This window comes from Scophthalmus maximus, chromosome 5 (assembly GCF_022379125.1).
Source record: "Scophthalmus maximus strain ysfricsl-2021 chromosome 5, ASM2237912v1, whole genome shotgun sequence".
Lineage (NCBI taxonomy): Eukaryota > Metazoa > Chordata > Actinopteri > Pleuronectiformes > Scophthalmidae > Scophthalmus > Scophthalmus maximus.
Genome location: NC_061519.1, coordinates 22,161,309 through 22,175,454, shown reverse-complemented (window position 1 = coordinate 22,175,454; position 14,146 = coordinate 22,161,309). Strand labels below are relative to the sequence as shown.

Sequence of the window (14,146 nt, the reverse complement as noted above, 5' to 3'; positions counted from 1 at the left end):
AAAATTCAAACTAATTTGTTGTGGTGACATTTGTATTCTCAATGTAAGCTATTGTATAAGGTCTCATTAAATGTGAGGCTGTCTTGGCCACAGTCTAGATGTGGCAAGTGTCAGCCTGATCAAACGTATTGTCAGCGTCGCCACATCCAAACACAAAGGGCACATTGAGAAGACGAGCCTGACCCCGGGCCATTGACACACACAGTGGCGGCGAGGTGCCGTTTGTCCACTGCAGTGTCTGTTCTTCACATTGTCAGAAACACACAACCGCTGTGGCGAAACCCGTCACAGAGATCCGATGTGATATGAACATTTTCCTAGTGGGAGGCCTCTTCATAGGTGCATCAGGGGATGCTGAGGGGGAATTACATCACGGTTCACCTACCGTTTTAGCACGGGGCTGTCCGAAGGGATCAGCCGCATTGGCTCCGAGCCGAGCGAACGACTTGTGGAACAAGCAGTGGCCTTACCTTTTTTTTACGGTCTAACTTTAAACCAAGCAGCACCTCTTAAAGGCTGACCTGTGATCATGATGGCATGCTGTGTTTACTGGTTGCCAACCCCCATTGCGTGACCTACAATATAGCTTTGACCACAGCCTGAAATATTTGATGATCTGTGGGAAGGAGGGGGGGGGTTGTACTAGGGTGCCTACCAACATGGTGGCCCCATTAATGCCATGCTACTGGGTCAGACAGTAGGGAGTCCTAATGGAATTTAGTAACTCTAAGAATGCTGATCCCTTTGCCGCACCCAGTGCGAACGCTCAGCGATACGAAAGCCACGATGAGAACGACCTTAGTTAATTTTACTTTAAGGATCTTTGACATTTTAGTCCTTAGGCATTTTGAAAGGGGAAACAAAGTGGGGAAATGTAAGTGAAACAGTAATTCGAGGAGTAGACCGCGCGATTATCGGGTCTTTCGCTTTTAATATCAAACACAAGATGAGCGTCGCCATCCTTTTTCATATCTGTTTTGTGTTGCCGATCACATCGCTTACGTCGCTACACTTGGTCCCCCCCCCCCCCCCCCACATGATCCGCTGGTGTTTCAGAGTGAGCCGACAGTTGTCCTGACTTGGCTGTCAAAGTACCAGAGGTCTCTGTAAGCTTAGACACTTCGCTGAAAGCTAGAGAAGGCACACACACACACACACACACACACACATATAGGGGAGACATTCAGGGCGACGATTTTTGACACCGTTATAAATTTGCGAATGAAATGATGTAAAAGCTATCAAGTATTAGTAGATGGATATGCCTAAGGTGTGCTTAGAAATGGAATTCCCTAAGAGCTTGATGGTTAGAATTTCATAACTAAGTATTGCCTGGGATGTGAAGGTATTTTTTCCCAGACAAGGTTTTCATGGGCAGGACTGTCTCTGAGGTACACCTTTTTTTTTTTGCACCTCAAAGAGCACTGCACTTTAGCACTTAACATTTGGCAAAACTTCCCCATCAAGAGGGGAAAAGAAAATGGCACAGAGAGCTCTGGACGATTTGAGAGAAAAGTTCTTTCCTTCTGGAGCACTTATACCCAGATCTTTTTTTCATCATTAGCTTGCTTGTTCAGCCACAGATTTCTTGTTTATAACCATGGAGACCAATGCTCGGAACCGAGGTTTCGCCTGATGTGCCGTGCAGCAGAAAATCCCGGAGATAAGTAATAGAAGGTGAAACTCTTAAAGGGCTAAATGAAGTTGAATGGGAGGAAAGGGAATTGGCTGGCTTTCTTCTCCATTAGCACTCAAATTAATCCAGCACATTTCTTCTCTATAAATTTATGAGGCACCAGTGCTATAATAAGAAGTTTATGTTGAATATTTAATTTCCTTAATTATTTTGGGGCTAGCTTTCTAGTCAGTCAGTTGAAGTCCATTTGTTCCGCCCCACTATGAATGGTTAATGAAGAGAAAAGCACTGGCATTTCCTGTAAAGCTGTGGTCGGCTCAGATTACTGTTTAGCTCTGCTCAGTTATTTAGTTATTCATCGGGTGTATTCAAACACCGTGAATTCCATTTTCATGACAATCATCACCAAAAATGTATCATTTATTATCGGGGAATATGAAAGATCCAGTCTTACCATTGAGTAACATTCATTCTACTCAAAGTTAAGACTTTAGAGTTAAGCTTTGAGGAAAGAAGTAGAGAAATCACCATTCCTTGTTTTAATCGGTTGTTTTCTACCATTGGTTGTCGTAAAGTTGGATGCAAAATATGAGTTTACGTACAGAATGATGTCACCATTTTAGTTTCTTTATGCTCTAGAATGATGACTTTGCCATTGTCCCCCCATGTGTTCAGTGTTTTGGTCAACAGAGGGCCCTTATCTCTCCCTGTCAGTCAAGCCATTGTTGAAGAGAGGGACCCTGCAAATGCAAAATGGCACGAGTGATGGATTACTCTTTCATTTGGCAGGCTTTTCATCTGTCGGTGTGTGTGTGTGTGTGTGTGTGTGTGTGTGGGGGGGGGGGGCATTAGTGCTCATGCTTGTTTGGGAAGATTTCTTTTGGTGCAGTGTTTTCTTCAGATTTGTTTCTACTTGTATGGAAGAACATAACTGATACTGATTTGTGAATGTGAAGCATTTACAGCCAAACATTCTTTTAATTTCATTAGCCAATTTTTGATGCATGATAGGATAGTATAACGATTGCTATTCAGATATATTGTCAAGATTAATCTTTTAATTCACTAGGGATTTGTGCAGTTATTCGGCACAAACAGTTAAATGCTGCTACCGTCGCTACTTTGGTCGGTTAAACGAATCATTGACGCGCCAGTGAAGACGTCACACAGCTGCCTGCCACTAGGCGGGGCTGCAGCCCCCCCAACGCACTGACGCCCACATGTCGTAAACCACCACGGCGTATAGCGCGATTGTTGTACGTCGCCTGTGTCGGAAATAAACTTCAAACCACTCAACCGGAGCGATGCGTGACCACATCCGGCACCAACATCAATGTTTGTCGAAAGAAGACTGCTGATGCTAACATGAGCCACACTCGGCGGACCAGAACGACATTGATTACCCGTTTGTTTTCCATTAATTATCCAGACCGTGTAGTAGAGTAGACTCTCTAATTTCTCCTGCTACACTTTCCTTATGAATGGAAAAAAACATTTAAACACGTCCCATGGTAATATAAAAGATGCACTGCGCAGTAGTTTGCCCCCGCGATAGTCTAAATTTAAATTTCCGTTTAGTCGAAATCAGTTGGTGAGAACATCCCTATTATTTACACCGACGATGCCGTGAGCGCGCAGCCCATCATCAGTTATTCATGCAAGAGGCTCGCTCATAATTTGTGGTTTATTTCCTTTTTGCGGTGGAAGCTGCCTTCTCCAACAGAGGGAATAATTTCATATCCCCTTCCCTTTGATTGCAGCAAAGTGATGCACTCTGGTGCAAAGCTTGGGGAGATTTCCTAATGAGAGCCATTAACAATGCTGAAGTTGATTTGTGTGTTTTTGAATGCATCCCTTTGTGTCCGAGTTGTTTTCCCTGCGTGCCAATGGGACATTATTAGAATATTAAAAATGCTTTATGGAAACTCCAGCAGTTTGTTGTGTGGAAAAAGAAACAATCCTTAGAATTGTGAGAAGCACTTTACAGACTCATATGTTTTTTGTGTGTGTGTGTGTGGCTGGGGTATAATACATATTGACATTGAACAGCCGCAAAGCTTAGAGTGTAGTTGAAAAGCAGTTGACACTTTTCACTGTAGCCCGTCAGGCTACTTATCTTCTTGAGTGCCAGCACCTTATCCTCTGGCTGAGGCAGAAATTTATTGAGGGAGAGCATCTGGAAGGCTGCGTTGTCAGAGACAAAGTGAAGCCTCCTCGGGTTGGACGAGACTTTGTTCTGGTTGGGGCTTTTATTTTGAACCTCCATGAAAGTTTTCCCCATTTATCAAAGCCTCCCCAGTACACAGAATGATTACTCCATCTGAGGCACTGGAGAAAATAGTGGCCCCTGTTTGGATTGTATTCCTCCCCTGTTCTTTTTTTTTTTATTACATTGTGAGTCTTTGTTTGCTGCTGGTATCAAAGCCACATCTTTTTTTTTTTTTTAATTTTAAACTGCCTTTGAGTCAAATCCCCCCCACAAAACACGTTTGTGTTGTGATTCTATGTCGTTAATCTCCATACACATATTTTTTCCTGTACGTCCGTGGTTGCTCTCATTCCCCCAAGACGACACGGCCAAATGTAAATGATAGACTTCACATTACAAACTGCTTGTTTGTCGCAGACAGTTTCAGAACACGAGACGGAGACAAGGTTTGCAAACATGCCGGAAGAAAAGCGTTCGGCGAGAAGCAGAGGTATCGTTTGCTTCTCCCGAAATAGCCTCACAGAACAGGATGCATTGTAGAAACAGCTTGCATCTTTGCAGGACCGTTGACAGAAGCCTGTGAAATGTAACACTGCTGAACAGCTGGTCTGTGACTTTTTCTTCCTTGATTGGAGAATTAACTAGGCTGCTTTCGCTACCACTCTCTTCGCTCTCACAGGAGGTGAGATGGTTGGTTTTTTTACGTCATCCTGGTCTCATTGTAACTCTTGAGTCAACTCGAAGGGAGCGGATGAATGAGACGTTTCCTTGTGCGCCCCACTGCTGTCGAGGGCGGCCTGGTCCAAAATAAGGAATTGCTCCTGACAGAAATCTCCTCGTGGAATGATCACTGTTCAAGGAAAACAAATGGAGATGTGAAAATGAGACCAGAGGAAGACGTATTCAGGTGAGAGAAAGAAGAGAGCGTGGAGAGCAGGGAGCAGATAACGGTGAAGGTCACCTGCTAAGGCATGTTTGGATAAATGGAGCCAGCATCCATAGCATTGATCGTCGACTCACCGTTTGGCGTTGCATCGAGTCCCCTTGTCACGCTTGACCCTGTTATGTGCCTGACCATACAGGACCCTGGGGATCTCCATAGTGCTGGAGCAGGGACTCTCACTCCCCAGTAAGACTCTGCAAAAATGAGCCATGCGAGATGAAACAGTGAGAAGAATCCTAAATCTCTAGCGCTTCGCCTCTTACAGACATTACCGTCCCCAGTTATTTTTTTTTTTTTTTTGCATATTTCCACCACAAAGCGACTTCGCCGAGCCACCGGCTTCCCCTCTGCGTTCACTGCCAGCCCCCCGAAGCCCCTCGCTGAGTCGCAGTACGCGAGGAAGTCGGTCTCCGGGGAGGTGCAGGGGAGCGCAGGGGGCTAGAGGGTAGAGAGGGGGCACGATGCTGTAAAGTGCCTCAGTGTCGCTTCATTTCCCCGTTTTAATTGGGCTATCTAAATGCATCCCCGGTTTGTCAATACCCGCCGGGGTCCCAGATAAAAAATGATTTGTCTCATGCATTCCGCGGCATGCTCCGCCGTTCCCCTCAGACAAGTGCGCCTTGCCAGTTGTCGGCAGCACGGTGTAATGGCGAGCGCTCTGTGTTTTTGATTTTCAATGAGTGTTTGGAAAAAACGGGAACCTTCCTTCCTCCGTCACTCTCGCTCTCTCTTCTTTTCCTTTTCCTTCTGTACCTATAATTCCGCCTGTGCCTAACACGTCAACATGGGCATGTGAGCACGCCCACCACTGCGGACTCTTGTGGCGACGGAGGCACAGGACACGTGCTCAACACACACGCACGCACGCACGCACGCACGCAGGCAGTCACATATCTGTACAGGCACGCACACATGCCGGCACTCGCTGAAGGTCAGCAGCGTGAAGCCAATCTTATCTGTGTTCTTTATGTGCTCTGTTTCCCACTCTCCTCGCCTTTTTCACACCTCCTGTCGCCGTGTGCCATCAGCCCTCCGCTCAGAGCTGGAGCCAGCGTTATCTGCAGACGGTCCTGAGAAAAATCCGGGGCCACAAATGTGCTGCTCGTGTGTGGAATGCTGAGCTCAAGTATGATGTGCACGCAGTGTTTGACATTTTCATTAGTTTTCTTTTTTGCGCAGGAATGCACTGCTCTGCATGTTTTAACAGAACTATTCTGCGCTTAACTAGATACTCTGTGCCAATGCTCCTCTTTTTATCCCGTGATGGATAACCATTATGTTGGCTTGTGTAGAATGTAGAGCTGTGACAGTTAATATATTAATCGATTCGCAATCGACTACTAAATTAATCGGCAACTATTTTGATAATCTAAATTCTCTGATTTCAGCTTCTTAAATGTGAATATGTTCTGGTTTCTTTGCTCCTCTGTGACAGTAAACTAAATATCTTCCGTGTGTGGACAAAATAAAACATCATCTTGGGGTTTTGGGGAACGCGATCGACATCCATGATATGGACCAAGCAGCTAATCGATTAATCGAGAAAATAATCGACAGATTAAGCGATAATGAAAATAATCGTTAGTTGCATTCCTAGTAAAATGAATTATATACAGTAAGATATACAAAAACGTATTGTATACTTCCACTCACTTCCCAGATAGTTTGATTCCTGTCACTGATCTCGTCCAAGATAACAGGCTGGAGGTCATGTGTTCCATGTATGATTGCGTGGTACCCCTAACCCGCGTTTGTAATCCGCGACGCGCTCCGTGCATGTGAGGTAAATAACATCATGATTACAATCTGGAGGTAACATTAGCTAACAAACAAACAGCAGCGGCAGCCAAGCCTCGATTGATAAATTCTGGGCTGGGGAATGTCTGAGCCAACAGGTGTTGCCCAGCTGTGCTGTTGGCCACGATGACATGGTGTGGAAGTCTCGAGAGCCCACCACCACCACCACCAGCAGCACACTGACTTTCACAGCTCAGTGTTTACGACACAGGTCGGCATTTTTTCACCGGCATGCGGCCAGAATTGTGTTTTGTCAGTGACCCCTCGGAAAGGGGAGATGGAGCGCATCTATTTGTATCCCATTTGAATGATACCCTCTCCTCATTTCCTCATTTTTAGATAGTAGATGGTAAAGGGGTCGGACAGCTGCAGTGTTTCAAAAACTGCTCCTGTCAAACCATATATATGGTTCATTCAGTCAATGTGCTCTCCTGACCCCCGACACCCCGGAAAAAGTTATCCCCCCCCCGGCTGATCCTTTCTAAAATATTTCTGGGCCGACTTGTTAGATGGTGCAGACAGTTATATTGATAAAAATCCGGGGCCAACGTGATTCATCTCCAGCAGCCGACTGCGGTTTCCCATCGGATAATGACTGTAGCTTCCACGAGGAGCTGAGGTGTCTGGCTTGATGGAGATGCCCTGCACCTGCAGATAAACCTGGGGCTGCTGCTGCTGCTGCTGCACTAGTGATTTCGTTCGTGCGCTAACTCGGGGAAAAATAAGTACAAATAAATACAAATAAAGACTGAAAACTCCAGAAAGACTAAATCAAGCTCTCACTTGAATCCATCAAGAGGTTATTGTTTGCACAGTGGCTTGAGCCTGGGAGAGGCTCGCGCCCTCACATTGAAGAGGTTGTCAACCTTTTTTAAGTCTAATGAAATGAGTGGGGGGAAGGGTGGTTGTCACAGTGTTAGAAATTCTTAGACTTGGTGGTGGTGGTGGGGGGGGGGGGTGTTTCAACTCTTTTCAAGCTTGTGGGGGGTTGGGGCAAAAGATAAGTCTTAAAAACTGCCGGGGCTACAAACACTTGCTTGGGGCAACAGTTTTTCATCTTGCCTAGATGGTTACTGCTCAATTCCATGGGTTTGCACTAAAATCACACTAAAAAGTCAAATGACTCGCGTTGCGACACGCTGCACAACTTTACAGTTAACGTTCCTCTCCCAGTTTGCTCCCGACCGGTGATCTTTACTTTCTTCCTTTTACTCCGGCGCGATTTGTTCAGCAGATTGATTTCAGATGAACGGGACATTTGAGCCGGCGCAGACCGGGGTTACGCCCACAAAACAGAAAAAAACTTTTCTCCTCTCCTCAGATGTGTGTAGGTGAAATAATTATTCTCCAGAAGACCCCCCCCCCCCAAAACATAAAAACTCATCAGTTTGTAAAGGAGGATTGGTTTTTCCAAAATGTCCTTCTTGCAGATATTTGTGATGTAAGCTTGATGATACTTACTTACCCCCCCCCCCCCCTTTTTTTTATTTGCAAGATTATCTCAGCACAGCTAGAATGTTTCTGTCTATTTTAGGCTGTTCAAATTCAATTAGTTTTTAATAAGATGACCCACATCCCATTGGTTCTAAGCTATAACGAGAGTTGAAGATGAAACGGTCTGTTGATCTGAGGCCTCCAGTCAAATGTCTCCCATTGTTCACAACAAAGAGAAATGTACCTCACGTTGCAGTTTGCCGTTTCCGTCAGCAGACTTTTCGGCCGAAAACTCCTCCAACTGTGCACCAACGCTCAAAAGGTGATGTTCCCGTTCAGGAAGTAACCAACATATTATGACAGAGTTGTTATGTATAATTGAATTACCGGCGCAACACAATACGGAAAACGTTGGTCTCGGTCTCGGCCCGTGGCTCGCAGCCTCAGCAACGCCACTGATATGTTCAAAAACACATTGTATTATGTCGGTGGGGGGGGGGGGGGGGGGGGGGGGTTGTTGGATGAGTCAAGTTACAGTCCACACAGTATTATTGGGATAAATGAGCAAAACCTCTCCCCAAGGTCCCGCGGCTCTGTGATCTATTGAGGTGCTGTCGTCTCGGATGGCGGATCTCAGAGAGTGAGGGAATTTTTTTTGGAGGGGGGTGGGGGGGGTTGATGGTTGTGCTGACGTCCTCTCTCAGTGCAATCCCTTGTCCTTATAGAATGGAAGAAAAAAAAAGAGAAAAGAAAAAAAAAAAAAACCCGGCACCAGAGGCTGACTTGGCTGTTCCTCTGAGCTCCGTCATAAATCCGACTGAACATTTCTGAACATCTGTTGTGGATGATTAGCTCCATGGCTAGCTAGTATGACCGGAGGGAGGGAGAGGAAGTGTGTGTGTGTGTGTGTGTGTGTGTGTGTGTGTGTGTGTGTGTGTGTGTGTGTGTGTGTGTGTGTGTGTGTGTGTGTGTGTGTGTGTGTGTGTGTGTGTGTGTGTGTGTGTGTGTGTGTGTGTGTGTGTGTGTGTGTGTGTGTGTGAGTGAGTGTGTCTGTGCGTCCTCAATGCCTTGCTGATTTAAGAATGAGAACTTTGCATATTTCCTTCCACCCTCTCTCGGACAGAGAGAGAGAGAGAAGGCCCAGATTATTTGTGAAACACTTTCATTGTGGAGAAAACCCATGTTACTGGACATGTGTTAAATTGCCACAGTCCCCCCGGGAATGCTGGGAACATCTGAAGGTCACACTTTTTTTCAACCCCCTTTGTTTCCGTGGTGGCGACATGGCAAATTGATCTTGAAACACTGTACATGCAGGAGTTCCATTTCAACAGAGGAGTGCGAGCTCACGTTCTTTTCCCTGGAAGGTGGTCAAAAGAGAAGCCACAATGGAGTCTCAAAGCTGAGGGAATACATAACATCACGTGTACTTTCTTTTCCTCTTCTTTTTTTTTTCCTTTTCTAAATGCAGGTGCACTGCAGACTTGTCTCTCATTGGTCAAGGTTCAAAAGGTAAGGCCCCCGCAGCCTCCTCCCTCTCCCCACTGAAATTTGACTCCGGTGACATCACGCGGTGGGTTTGGCTTGTCCCAGGCCGCCCCCGAGCACCCGGCCCGCTCAGTGTGTGAACAAGCTCTGCCTCTGAAGGATCTCTCCCCGAGCCACATTACTCTATAGCCACAGCTGGAAACGTATTGCCGGGGAGCCGACAGACAGTTCCTGAAAACGCAGAAAATGGAATAACTGAGCAGGAACCGGAGAACACTTTGTCTCACACGCCTTTTTTTTTTTTTTTTTTTGTATTAATTTTTTTTATAAGAAATCGTTCAGGGATAATCTTTCTTGGATCCTGCTGGATTTTCTTTTCTAGGATTTGGATACTCCTTCTCTCACTCCCTCTCCCTCTCTGGAATAAGTGCCTCACGATAAAAAAAAAGGAATAGAAGGGATTTATTAAAGAGTGGACCTAATTGATATGCATAGGTAAGTGTGAATTCTGCACCAGAGAAATGTTGTAATGGATCACAAGACAAGAAAGCAGAAGTTAATACTTCTTAAAAAAAAAACAAATGAGCCATGGGGAATTATTTCTTTCTTTTTAAATCTGACTGAGCCGTTCTAGACTCTGAACCTAATCTGTTTACATCTGCCGGCACCAGTATGTGTTGCATTTCATCTCGGGATCCACCTTTTGCATCTCGCCCCGCACAATGAAAGTAGCAAAGTAAGTTGATGTGTTACACTTCAATGGTCAGGTATTTTCTTACTCTTCTTTTGTCCCCTGCTCTTTTGTCCTTGCTCACTCTTGCTTGTTAAGCCAAAACAATAGTTTAACCTCGTCTCGGCTTAGCTCTATTGGCTGGCTCTCTGGCAAATTGCCCTGTCTGGTGCGAGCCCTCCCCTACGTATTCAGAGGACTTTGAATAGAAGGGCCATAGAATGTCCCCTAGCTACCGCTGCTAAGGTGAGGCTCCCTGCCGTTCCACTGCGTTAGGCCTGCACTCAGGCCAAACAACCTGTTTTTCCAGTTGTCGTTATCTCCCCGGGCAATCTGGAGGGTAAAGTTTCAGGAACAAGAGTTCCAGCTAGAAGGAGACGCCGACCTGCTTTGAAAATCCCAGATAATTGCAGAGGAGAACTTTGTGGAAGTCACAAATTATGATTTGTTTTCTTTTTTCCCCCGGAAATGTTCCGGCCTCGGTTTCGACAGAGCACAACTCTGTGTTTCCTGATTTATTCAAAAGGTTTTAAAGTCGTTTCCTTTCTGTGATGATCGGCGCTGTGGCGTTTGAGTGACATTTTCTGGGAAGACTTGACCGAAGACACGTAAAAACTTTCAGAAGAACCAGCTCTGAATGTTCCCCTCCACTTTAATTATGTCTCGAATCCTTTCCTTTTTTTATGACGCCGTAAATCTTTTAGCCATGAGAAACTTTTTTCTCTCATTTTTTCTTCATCTTGTTTGTTAGACACACATAAATGTGACAACACATTTGTGGCTCAGGATGAGAAGCCAAAGTGTCAGCGGTGGGAAATATATCCTTTTTTTGCAACTTGCTCTTTTCCATCAAGGCCGCCTCAAGTTTTCAGAGGAGGTAGTGAAGCCAACATGTCTGTCTCATTTGTTTGGCAGTTGAAATTAATATACTTCCCCGTGGGACTTTCTCGCTGCAATGGGAACTTTGTATTTTCTTGTACCATCGCTGAGCTTTTTGTTTTAAAGGATTGTTTCTATCTTCCCTTTGGAGTTAAGGATTCTCAACCCCTCACTGGGCAACTCGCACCTTTTTCGTCCTGACTTTTTTAAAGTGGTAGACAAGGCCTGATTTTTTTTAAAATGATCTTGAGAAGAAATTCATCATGGACACAACCGTTGCGCTGTCCGCTCAGCTGCTCGGCAGCACAAACAAACACGACAAAAGACGGCCAGCCTCGGTCATTTGCTCAAACAAAGACAACTCCTGTCCACATTGGCCGACCCGCGGGTCGCCCTCCTTCACCTCCGCGGTGCAGGCCGCTGACCCCTTCGTTCCACTTTTATGACTATGCCTCAGACACTTTGTCACTGGCCATGTTCCAGAGAAACATTAAGGGACGTCTCCGATGTGACCTGAGGAAATAGCCACGGCCGTTTGTGTACACTGCTCTTTATTAGATTCCCTGACCAAACATACAAATTATCCTTCACTTAAATGACTTCCCTGACTGAAGCCTTTCCCTTGTGTGGAACAGTCAATCACTCAAACCCCCCCCCCCCCCCCGCTCAAAAGTAATTATCGTCCGAAGATATGGATTTTCCCATAGAACTTGACTTCTCATCATTGCTGAATCGGCCGACGTGCGGTGGCCTGTTAATGCACGATGGATGTGCTTAATCACTCGCGCCTCAGCTGGGACATGAAAGAGGCTGCTTACGATCACCGATCGATGCCTGCGAAGGCGATTGTGTCCGCGGAGACAGACATCTGTCCATGACGCACACTGTACGTGGACGGGAACAAAACATCTGGCTTCTTGTGGAGTTGTGTTGAAGTTCAAAGCTTTTGTTGTTGGAAATAAAAAAAATTCCATCAGAGTGAGATTTTTCTATTCTATTTATTTGTCCCTGTGTCAGGAGCTGTCGCCTGATGGCGACAAGGTCGCGAGGAGCCTAATTGTCAATCGTCTGTTCTTGGCTAAATAACATGTTTATGCGGTGGCGGGTGAGTGAGCAGGGTTCCTCCTGTGTAATGTGCGATCGTCACTCAGCGCTCGCCGTGCTGATAGTCACTCTCTGCTCTCGGCTGTGACACTTCTCTCTTACAGACGGTCGATCATTCATTGTGACGGGTGCCGAGGAGGAGAAGGTTTACCCCCCCCCCCCCCCCAAAAAAGGGCTTTCTTCTTCCTTACTTAAGGTTCCGACACGAGATCATATCCAAACAGACAGACGGGTTTATTTTAAGTAAGGTGATGTTATTTTTGCCGCCAATTAGGGACGGGATGGAAATTGTCTTGTCAAAACCCACTACGTCTGTGGCAGTGGAGCTTTAGCTCACTCTCCCTTTAAAGTGATGTGAACATAAGTGCTGCTGACTTGGATAATTTTCAGCTCTTTCTCCCCTCCTTCCCTTTTCCCTACTCCTTTCTTTACATCACATATATTCCATTCTCCTTCGTAAATGTATCCGCCTGCATTTCACGCCTGGTTCTAGCCAGCCATCAGGGGTCTGTGTTGTGCTCGTAGCCTTGCACCTCCCATTTAAATCTTGGCCTGTATGCATTACAGCCATGCGTTTCTCAATGGGAACACAAATCCGCTTTGTCAGAGAGGACATTTCCCTCCTCGCACAATACTCATTTCAATTCCACATCATCCCATTACGCCGCCACATTGAGTGAAACAGCCTCCATTTTCAGGGGCAGCAGCATTTTCATGTACTATGTATGTATGACAAGGCCAACGCTAACGCTTATGTATGTGAAATTGTGAAATGTGCAGCGACGCAAGCTGCAGACATACGCTGCGACCACGACAAATATACATTCTGCTGCGCTTGAGACCATTCTCCGAACATAGAAGACTATGGATAACTGTTCAGTGGTCACTTACATGATACCATTCACTTCCTTGATGTTATACAATCGAATTGCTCTATGACACCAGGCTGATATCGTATACCTTAAATATTTTTTAAGGACAAAGTGGTTGCCTGTGGGCGGCCATTAAAAAAAAAAAAGAGTTAAAGGTCGCAGCTTTACCTTGGTCTTTAGTGTGCGTGGATGACTGTGATGCTAAACTGCAGTAAATCAAATAAAATTGAATGTAGTCGTGATTTATTTGGTGCTTGGTTCTGGATGTATAGTCATGTGTTTGATTTATCCCTCTGCCTGCACCGGCACTCTTGTTTGCTCAGCCTCCCAATTTCTTGAAATGCCAGGCTTAAACATGACATTCTACCTGATCACTTCACCTTCTATACTCTCACTTCCTCCCAAGTAACGACGCCTTTTTTCAGCTTCTTCAGTCTCTCAAGAGATATCATCAAGTCTTTATAGTCTTGGCTGCCCATAGACCTCTGTGTCGTCGTACTCCAACGTGAGAGTGGGCCGCACGTGCGTTGCATGCTTTACAGCGAGGCGTTCGGCATCATCACAGCATTTAGCTTCTGCTCGTCTCGCGGTTCGTCCTCCAACGCAGGCAATGACTCCCCCCCCCCCGCAGAACTCTGAGGTCCCTGGCTTGTTTTGGGAAGATGGATGGAGATTCATTTTGTTTCATTATAATGCCTGACTTATTTATAGCCCGCCTTTGCAGCGCCTGTTGGCCCACTGTGGCCCTGCACGGATGCTGGGGGCCGAGGCGTTGATGAAACATTCCTGTGTCCGGGGGGTATTCTCTGAGGAGAGCACTGCTTGTTTAAGGGGAGGGCAGCGGGGTGACAATGTAAGAACCATGGGCAAGGCCACTGGAATCTAATTCTACCAGCCCTGCCTAGCTACAGCATTCCTGTTCGACCAAAAGTCTTGCACCGTGGGGGTGTCGGGCCGTGCAATGATACCGCATAGCCCCGGCAACATGGGAGAAACTATATGATGTGATCCCGTCCTGTAAACGCAGTTATCACAAAAAAGCGGAAGGGAAAAC

The 14,146-nt window shown here is 45.9% G+C and overlaps 1 protein-coding gene across 8 annotated transcripts in view; it reads left to right on the top strand.

Annotated features, from left to right (window-relative positions):
- ptprfb (protein tyrosine phosphatase receptor type Fb) overlaps positions 1-14,146 on the top strand; it is a 162,758-nt gene that overhangs the window by 30,833 nt on the left and 117,779 nt on the right. The window contains exon 1 of one of the 8 annotated variants that reach the window (XM_035633168.2): positions 9,618-10,002. The exons of the other annotated variants lie outside the window; for them this stretch is intronic. The gene's annotated coding sequence lies outside the window, so the exon portion shown is untranslated. Of the gene's footprint in view, positions 1-9,617; positions 10,003-14,146 lie in introns of those variants that run through there. 8 annotated transcript variants of the gene reach the window in all.